The sequence below is a fragment of the Oryx dammah genome, unplaced genomic scaffold, assembly GCF_014754425.2.
Source record: "Oryx dammah isolate SB20612 unplaced genomic scaffold, SCBI_Odam_1.1 HiC_scaffold_1, whole genome shotgun sequence".
In the NCBI taxonomy this organism is placed as follows: domain Eukaryota; kingdom Metazoa; phylum Chordata; class Mammalia; order Artiodactyla; family Bovidae; genus Oryx; species Oryx dammah.
Window position 1 is genome coordinate 84,029,706 of NW_024070185.1, and position 10,539 is coordinate 84,040,244.

The 10,539-nt window shown below is 37.5% G+C and overlaps 1 non-coding gene across 1 annotated transcript; it reads left to right on the forward strand.

Annotated features, from left to right (window-relative positions):
* The first annotated feature begins 6,845 nt into the window (after positions 1-6,845).
* LOC120867944 lies at positions 6,846-6,952 on the forward strand. Its single transcript, XR_005722086.1, has one exon. It is a non-coding gene; the product is annotated as a U6 spliceosomal RNA (small nuclear RNA).
* Positions 6,953-10,539: the final 3,587 nt, after the last annotated feature.

Consider the following 10,539-nt stretch of genomic DNA (forward strand, 5'->3'; position numbering starts at 1 on the left):
GGAAACTTGAAGGCAAAAGAAGGGAGCAGCAGAGGATAGAAAGGTTAAACAGCATCACTGACTCCCCTGAGAGCAGCAGGAACAAAGAAAGAGGTTGGTGTTTTCACAATCAGAAAGTTTGTAAGAGGACCCTGAAGAATTGAGATCCAGACCTCTGAGAAAAGCGCATTGCTTTCTTGGTGTTGATACCACTGAATGGAATGCATCATTCTGGGAGTAAATGGAAAGAAGATAGAACCAGCTGCTGCTAGAATCCACTATTGCTACCAGGGAGAAGAGCTGATGCTGGAAAGACAGAAACAGATGAACAAGGAGGGTCTTTTGTCATTTCCTCTTGCTTGATAGCCTCACTCTGATGCCCACTAGTCACAGGACCTAACAAGGAAAGAAGTGGCCAAAGGGAAAGTTTGCAGAGTACCAGCCCCAATCAGTGTTTCCAAGCCAGGTGTGGAAGAATGACCTTGGAGCCCAGAAGCAATATTTAATGCCCGATCACTGTAACCAAAGAAGTACACATTACAAATATATTTACATATCCAACTTACATGGATCTGTAAAATAGTTCGGAGAAGGAAATGGCAACCCACTCCAGTATTCTTGCCTAGAGAATCCCACGGACAGAGGAGCCTGGTCGGCTGCCGTCTATGGGGTCACACAGAGTCGGACACGACTGAAGTTGATTTAGCAGCAGCAGTAAAATAGTTATTGTTACAGATTCAGTAAGCATACATTCTTGCACACTACTGGTAGATGAGTAAATTAAGTCCTACAGTGTGTATAACTTTTCAATCAATAGTTTTGCTTTCAGAAATTTATCCCCAAAGACACAATGAAAATTGTGATGTAAGAGTTATGTACAAACAATTTACTAGGGTGTTGCCTATACTAATAAAAATCTTAATAACCCAAATAAGAAATGGTTAAGTACATTAAGGAGTATAAATATTATTTTATGTAATAGTTTAAATTTGGTTTACAATGCAATTTATGGACAAAACATTTATGGTATAATGATTGAAATATCATCTTTTTATTTACTAAATTTACCACAAGCATTGTTATTGCTTTTTATTTTCTTTTTATTTGTTTTTATTTTCTCTTCTCCATTGCTATATATTGTTTCTTATAATACATTCTATTAATACTAATAAAATAATGCAAATAATAAAGTAAAAAAAAATAACATCCAGACTCAATGGATATGAATTGAGCAAACGGCAGGAGATAGTGGAGGAAAGGGGAGCCTGGTGTGCCGTAGTCCATGGGGTCGCAAAGAGTCAGACATAATTTACTGACTGAACAACAACAAAAATTCCTTTGGTTTTTAAAATAAAAGACATTTTTCATTTTCACGAAGAACTCTTCAAATAATATTTCAATTTCATCAAGTACAAAATGAAAAGAATGTTTTACTGTTAATAGGTCTTAAGGATTAAATGATGGAATATAACACACGACTGAGCGACTTCACTTTCACTTTTCACTTTCCTGCATTGGAGAAGGAAATGGCAACCCACTCTAGTATTCTTGCCTGGAGAATCCCAGGGACAGGGGAGCCTGGTGGGCTGCCATCTATAGGGTCGCACAGAATCGGACACGACTGAAGCGACTTAGCAGCAGCAGCAGCTGTGAAAACGGTCACAGCCAGGAACATGTATTGACTGATCATTGTGTACCAGAAATTATCCTAGATATTTTCCTGTCTATCCATGTGTTAAATATACTCAGGAGATTTGTCTTAGTTTCCTAAAACATGAGAGACACACAAAGTTTAGAGGAGCTTCTTGAAATGTAATATTATAGAAGCCTTTTTATATCATTATATGAAGTGTAGTCTTTCTATTCAAAGCAACAGAGTCTGAAAGCTTTTAAGCAAGGTTATAACTGTAATCATATATTTTTAGACAGTTTAGAGGAAATTCCAGTAAAAGTGGTTCAATAGATTACCACATAGATGCAAATCTTCTGTTCCCAATATGCCAATATTTTATGGATAAAATACATAAGAGAAAAGCAAAGAGAAATAAATAAGCTCTTAAGCAAAATCCACAATACCATGGACAAGAATGGGGTGGAGAGCAGTGAGTGAGCCTGAAGTCATGAATGCCTGCCAGGTTCTGGGCATGAGGTCAACACCTGCAGGGAACAGGGGGAATGCGTTTTACAAAACAATGTTCAGCTCTTGAAACCAGAACCTGAAGTGGGACTTTTCACTCCTGGAATAAGAAGAAAAGTTACTGATGCCATCTGAGCCTGCAGCTTCTATGGAACAACCGATGAGAGAAGCAGGGATTCAAAGACCAGACCGCTGACCAGGCTCTGAACCAAGCCAAGGCTGGTCGGTGTTGTCCCCAGCATCCCCCGGGGGCAGGAGCTCCGCATCACTATAGATCCTGATCCTGGACTGAGAAGCCTAGAAGCCTGGTGGAAACAAGGACAAAACCATAAATACACCCATGCCCTGCACACACAGAGACACACACACACACCCTCACACACAGTCTCTCACACCATACACACTCACACATACACAGATACAGACTCATTGTGCACACACTCATGCACACGTACAGACACACGCCACATAGACTCTACATACACACATCATAAACCGTATCACTCACCACACATAGAGCTCACAGGCTGAAGATCCCTCTGCTCAAATGAGCCTACAAATTCAATTTAAGTTTAATTGTAAACTTATAAAGAAATCCAATGCTAAGAAAAACAGCAAACTTGAATTTTAAAAGAGTATTATTTGCAAATTTTGTGAGAAAATGCTTCTCATTTTCAATGTTACACCTTTCACAGTGTGCATTAACCCTATGCCCTTTAAGTTCTATGCATATTAGGTTCATCAGTTCAGTTCAGTTCAGTTGCTCAGTCATGTCCGACTCTTTGCGACCCCATGAATCACAGCATGCCAGGCCTCCCTGTCCATCACCAACTCCTACATAGCTTTCTATAATACAGAAAAAATGTGTTTGGTATTTCTTGCAACTGAATTGAGAGGATAAATCTGCAAAAGGATAATGTGCTTTCCCAGTACCCTCTAGCTCTTGTGAGATATTACACTTTAAATGTATTGGTTGTTGATGGCAGTGGTGGAAAATTGTGACTAATGAAGAAAAAGATGCTTACATAGGCCTTTGGACCAAAAGTCCCATAAAGCAGGTCCTTCCTTAACTCCTGAGTCTCCAGCTCAGTACAAGGAGCCTTTGCTTGGCTGTGAGTTTCTCTGGTTAGTGTGGTTTCTACTCTGAGCACTTTGCTGTTGTCAGTCACTCAGTCGTGTCCAGCTCTTTGTGACTCCATGGACTGCAGCACACCAGGCTTCCCTGTCCTTCACTATCTCTCAGAGTTTGCTCAAACTCATGTCCATCGAGTCAGTGATGCCATCCAACCATCTCATCCTGTGTCGTCCCCTTTTCCTCCTGCCTTCAATCTTGCCCAGCATCAGACTCTTTTCCAATGAGTTGGCTCTTTGCATCAGGTGGCCAAAGTATTGGAGCTTCAGTTTCAGCATCAGTCCTTCCAAGGAATATTTACAGTTGATTTCCTCTAGGATTGACTGGTTTGATCTTCTTGTACTATAAATAACTATAAAAATCATAAAATGTGTAATTGTATACCTAGAGTATGTAAAGGGATCTCTTTCCCTTGGTGGGGAAACTGATAACACAGAAAGATTTGAAACTCAAATGAGAAACTCAAATGAGAAAACTCTGATTTCCTGAAAATCAGTGAAAGAGGACAAGTCTACCTGCACTTCAACAAAGAGCTTAATGATAGGGTCTATTATGAAGTGAGGATTTGAAGGAGGAGAAAGCACAGTTAGGTGAATGATGAAACAGTCAGTAAAACTTATGGTACAAACCATGAGAAGACATGATATGGCAGGGACAGTTCTCTCATTATTTTCATTGCTTTAATTAACGTTAAGGAGTCATGCTATAACAGGAGTGTTTTACATAAATCATAACATAACATCAAGTCTGGTATTAAGTAAGGCATTAAAATACATTTGCCAAACAGACTCACAGATTTTAGAAACAAACTTACCGTTACCAAAGGGGAAACATGGTGAGGTGGGATAAACTAAGAGTTTGGGATTAACAAATACACACTGCTATATATAAAATCGGAGAAGGCAATGGCAACCCACTCCAGTACTCTTGCCTGGAAAATCCCAGGGACAGTGGGCTCTAGTCCATGGGGTCGCAAACAGTCCCACATGACTGAGCGACTTCACTTTCACTTTTCACTTTCCTGCATTGGAGAAGGAAATGGCAACCCACTCCAATGTTCTTGCCTGGAGAATCCCAGGGACGGGGGAGCCTGGTGGGCTGCCGTCTATGGGGTTGCACAGAGTCGGACATGACTGAAGCAACAACAGCAGCAGCATATATAAAATAGATAATCAACAAGGACCTACTATATAGCACAGAGAACTCTACTCAATACTCTGTAATAACCTATACAGGAAAAGAATCTGAAAAAGAATGGTTATATGTATATGTACAAATGAATCACTTTGGTGATTTTATAAATTTACATGAAAAAGTCTGTTTATTGGAATGCATAGTAAAGATGTAACTTTTTCTTAATATCTTTGAAAATTTGACAAATGTCCCGAATCTCTTGCATTTACTATCAATTTCTAGTTGCATTTTTTCTCCACGGTGTTTGCCATTCTTCAAGTCTATACACTTATAAGTTCTGCTCAACTGTGTAGCATCTTCACTTACAATATAACTTTATTTCCCAGTAATTTCTGTAAGCATCCAGTTCTTTCAATTTCAAAATATATTTTCTACTATTTTCTAAGGGAGAAAAATTTTTTATCATAAAGACTATGAAATTTTATATGCTTTTGAAGTCTAATTTAAGAAATGTGATCTAAATTACCTGAGCCTATTTTTAATTTTAGTTTTAAATTTATTTTTAATTTGAGGATAACTGCTTTACAATATTGTGTTGGTTTATGCCATATATATACATATATATATATATATCCCCTCCCTTTTGAACTTCCCTCCTTCCCCATACCCCATGCCACCCCTCTAGGCTGCCTAAGCCTATTTTCAGATCTTTAGTATTAACAAAATCTTGTTGAACTCCCTATAATTGATTTAATTATATTTATACATATTTAAAGGCATACATTTCTTCAACAATATTTATAAGACAAGTAGTTCAAAGAATCTTTTGAAGATTCTGATCATATATCTACTTATTAAAAATATGTTTCAAATATGTTTATGATTAATATTCTCCTTTTAAAGTGATCTACATGCTATGACTCAGATATTTAAAATAGCCAAATTGAAATAAAGTGTATGAAATATATATATATTTTTGTTTATTTGTAGAAACTGACAGTATAGATTTAAATTACTGAAGATATATTTTCAGCACTGTGAGGATTTTGTTTTATTATGCTTTGGTTTAACAAGTATAATTCTTTTGCCTTACTCAAGAAATAATACAATTCTTATAATTTTAGTGATATGGGTAACTGGCTTGTATTTATTTTTCTCTCTTTAATTCAGATCACAAATATTCTGCTCATTTTCAGGTTCACACACCAAAAATAAAGAGAAAGGAATAGTATGGTAGAATCTTCTTTCAAATTAAGGTACTTGGTTTAGTTATAAACTTAGCAGTTCCTTGATAAATGACAATAAGTTAGTTTTGGTCTCTAACCCACCTCTTCTTTCCTCCCTATCTCTCTCCCTCCTTCCTTTCCTACCTTCCTTCTTTTTTCCCTTGGAGACTTCTGATTAAACATATCATACATTTTCGCTTTCTAATGAAACTCACTAAATCAATTAGAGAGAGAAGAGAGTAGACAAATAAGTCAACATAATTTTGAAGATGGAAAAGCCTGAGCAAGAGGTCAGGAGGGCTGAGAAATCTAAATGTCATGTGCTTAGAAAAGACTTGCCAAAAAGTCACACTATAACTAATATTTTGGAAACCTAGAAAGATGTGGTGATGAGGGACATCAGATTATGAATCTGACTGATTTCAAAGAGGCAGAAGCAGTTATGAAGATTCTGGATCATTCAGATCTTAATGTTCCCTACTGCGTCCCTGCTGTGGCTATGGCAGAGAGTGTATACCTCTATATATGTGGGATCACTGCCAAAACACTTCCTGTGAGAGTTTGTTATAAAGTAAAAGTGATGAGACTGAACACAGCATTATAACCTATCAAGAGGAACTCTTCTTGAATTATAGCAGCCCCAGAAGAAGAAGAAAAGAAAGGATGTGATTAAATATTTGAGAAAATTACAGTCAAAACTTCCCTGACATCGAAAAGAAAATAGTCACCAAAGCCCATGAAGCCTAGAGAGGTACATACATATCTCCTTGAATAAACCCAAGGAGAAATATGCCAAGACACATATTAATCAAACCAACAACTTAAACACAAAGACAAAAATATTAAAAGAAGCAAGGGACAAGCAACACATGATGTACGACGGGATCTTCATAAGGTCAACAGCTGATCTTTCAGCAGAAACTCTGTAGGCCAGAAGGTAGTATCAGGATATACTTAAAGTGGTGAAAGGAAAGAAACCTACAAACAAGATAACTACCCAGCAAAAATCACATTCGGATTCCACGGAGAAATCAAAAGCATTACAAATGTGAAGAGATAAGCAAATGTGAAGAAAATTCAGCACCACTACATCAGCTTTGTAATGAAAATGTTAAAGGAACTTCTTTAGGCAGGAAACTCATGGGAAGGATAAGAGCTACAGAAACAAACTCAAAACAATAAACTAAATGGTAATTGAATCATACTTATCAACAATTACTTTAATTGTAAATGTATTGTGCTTGCTTCGGCAGCACATATACTAAAATTGGAATGATACAGAGAAGATTAGCATGGCCCCTGCACAAGGATGACACGCAAATTCGTGAAGCACTCCATATTTTTAGGCAAAACACTCTCCGACATAAATCACAGCAGGATCCTCTATGATCCACCTCCCAGAATACTGGAAACAAAAGCAAAAATAAACAAATGGGATCTAATTAAAATTAAAAGCTTCTGCACAACAAAGGAAAATATAAGCAAGGTGAAAAGACAGCCTTCTGAATGGGAGAAAATAATAGCAAATGAAGCAACTGACAACTAATCTCAAAAATATACAAGCAACTTATGCAGCTCAATTCCAGAAAAATAAATGACCCAATCAAAAACTGGGCCAAAGAACTAAATAGACATTTCTCCAAAGACATACAGATGGCTAACAAACACATGAAAAGATGCTCAACATCACTCATTATTAGAGAAATGCAAATCAAGACCACAATGAGGTATCACTTCACACCAGTCAGAATGGCTGCGATCCAAAGTCTGCAAGCAATAAATGCTGGAGAGGGTGTGGAGAAAAGGGAACCCTCTTACACTGTTGGTGGAAATGCAAACTAGTACAGCCACTATGGAGAACAGTGTGGAGATTCCTTAAAAAATTGCAAATAGAACTACCTTATGACCCAGCAATCCCACTGCTGCGCATACACACCGAGGAAATCAGAATTGAAAGAGACACGTGTACCGCAGTGTTCATCGCAGCACTGTTTATAACAGCCAGGACATGTAAACAACCTAGATGTCCATCAGCAGATGAATGGATAAGAAAGCTGTGGTACATATATATACACAATGGAGTCTTACTCAACCATTAAAAAGAAAACATTTGAATCAGTTCTAATGAGATGGATGAAACTGGAGCCAAGTAAGCCAGAAAGAAAAACACCAATACAGTATACTAACACATATATATGGAATTTAGAAAGATGGTAATGATAACCCTGTATGCGAGACAGCAAAAGAGACACAGATGTGTAGAGTGGACTTTTTGACTTTGAGGGAGAGGGAGAGGGTGGGATGATTTGGGAGAATGGCATTGAAACATGTATACTATCATGTAAGAAACGAATCTCCAGGCTATGTTCGATGCAGGATACAGGATGCTTGGGGCTGGTGCATGGGGATGATCCAGAGAGATGATATGGAGTGGGAGGTGGGAGGGGGGTTCATGTTTGGGAACTCACGTACACTCGTGGCGGATTCATTGGCAAAACCAATACAGTATTGTAAAGTAAAATAAAGTAAAAATAAAAATTTTTTAAAAATTGTAAATGTATTAAGTCCTCCAATGAAAAGAAGCAGACTGCTGAATGAACCCAAAAACAAGACCCCTACATATACTCTCTAGAAAAGACCCACTTTGGGCTTAGGGACACATACAGACTGAAAGTGAGGGGCTGGAAAAAGATATTTCATGCAAATGGAAATCAAAAGAAAGTGGGAGGAGTCATACTCATATTAGATAAGGTAGATTTTAACATAAAAACTTTTATAAGAGACAAGGAAGGATACTGCATAATGATCCAGTGTTCAATCCAAGAAGAAGCTATAACAATTATAAATATATAGGCACACAACATAGGAACACCTCAATACATGAGGTAAATGCTAACAGCTATAAAAAAGGAAATCAACAGGAACACAATAATAGTGGGGGACTTTAACACCCCATGCACACGAATGGACAGCTCATTCAGACAGAAAATTAATAAAAATCACAAGCCTTAAATGACCAGATGGCTGTAATTGCTATCTATAGGACATACCATCTAAAATCATCAGAATATACATTTTTCTCAAGTGCACATGAAATATTTTCTAGCATAGATCACATCTCGCATCACAAACCTTGGTAATTTTTTCTCTATTTTTATTGCTTGAGCTTTCTCATTGTTTTTTTAAAAATCCATTTCTTTTTTTTTTATTGAATACTGTTTATTTCTTCAAATCTCTAATTTTTTATAGCAGTGGGAGGTTTTATTTTTTTAAAAAAGCTTTTATAAAATTAGCATATTATTAGCTCAAGTCTTTATTTATTTATTTATTTATTTTATAATTTATTTATTTTTTATTTTACTTTACAATTCTGTATTGGTTTTGCCATATATTGACATGAATCTACCATGGGTGTACATGCGTGCCCAAACCTGAACCCCCCTCCCACCACCCTCCCCACAACATCTCTCTGGGTCATCCCCGTGTACCAGCCCCAAGTGTGCCATATCCTGCATCGGACATAGACTGGCAATTCGATTCTTACATGATATTATACATGTTTCAATACCATTCTCCCAAGTCATCTCACCCTCTCCCTCTCCCACTGAGTCCAAAAGTCCATTATACACATCTGTGTCTTTTTTGCTGTCCTGCATACAGGGTCATCATTGCCATCTTTCTAAATTCCATATATATGTGTTAGTATACTGTATTGGTGTTTTTCTTTCTGGCTCACTTCACTCTGTATAATTGGCTCCAGTTTCATCCATCTCATCAGAACTGATTCAAATGTATTCTTTTTAATGGCTGAGTAATACTCCATTGTGTATATGTACCACAGCTTTCTTATCCATTCATCTGCTGATGGACATCTAGGTTGTTTCCATGTCCTGGCTATTATAAACAATGCTGCGATGAACATTGGGGTACATGTGTCTCTTTAAATTCTAGTTTCCTTAGTGTGTATGCCCAGTAGTGGGATTGCTGGGTCATAAGGTAGTTCTATTTGCAATTTTTTAAGGAATCTCCACACTGTTCTCCATAGTGGCTGTACTAGTTTGCATTCCCACCAACAGTGTAGGAGGGTTCCCTTCTCTCCACACCCTCTCCAGCATTTATTGCTTGCAGATTTTTGGATCGCAGCCATTCTGACTGGTGTGAAGTGGTACCTCATTGTGGTTTTGATTTGCATTTCTCTAATAATGAGTGATGTTGAACATCTTTTCATGTGTTTGTTAGCCATCCGTATGTCTTCTTTGGAGAAATGTCTGTTTAGTTCTTTGGCCCATAAAAATCCATTTCTATATTTCCTTCTGTTTCCAAGTGCCAAAAAAAAGTTTTTGCTTTTTGTGTTTAGATTCTTAAATCAACAGGAAATTATATCTTTGCTTGCCATAAAGTAGGAATCTATCTTTTGCCATCATGATACCATGATAATTAGTTGTCCCAGTCCCATTATTGAGTAGTCCTTATATCAGAATATTAACTAAAAGTTTAAAGATTTTAAAATATTTTCAAAATTCTCATGGCTGAAGAAGTATAAAAGAAATTTAAGCTCTATGCCTAGGTTGATGGAAGGCACAAAATCCTATGTGGAAAATTTGGAGTTACACACAAGGGCATCCTGAGAGTAAAAATTCCTGGGATTAACCAAAACTACCAGGAGAACTCCAGATTTTGAAAAAGTATTGATGGGGCTCAAGCAGAGATCTCAGAGGAACCAAGTATTGTCTGAGTTTCAAGTATAAAGAATTGAAACGTGACTCATGTCTGTCTCTAACAGGATGAGAAGTTAGGTGAGTCGAGCTGCAGGATTGGATGGTTGGGGAGGGGCTATGCTGCCTTCCCTACCGTGGTCCCTTCCCACACTCAGGAGCCCTTTGTGACCAGAGCACAGCTCTATGATGGTAACCTAGGACTTTAGTCCCCCA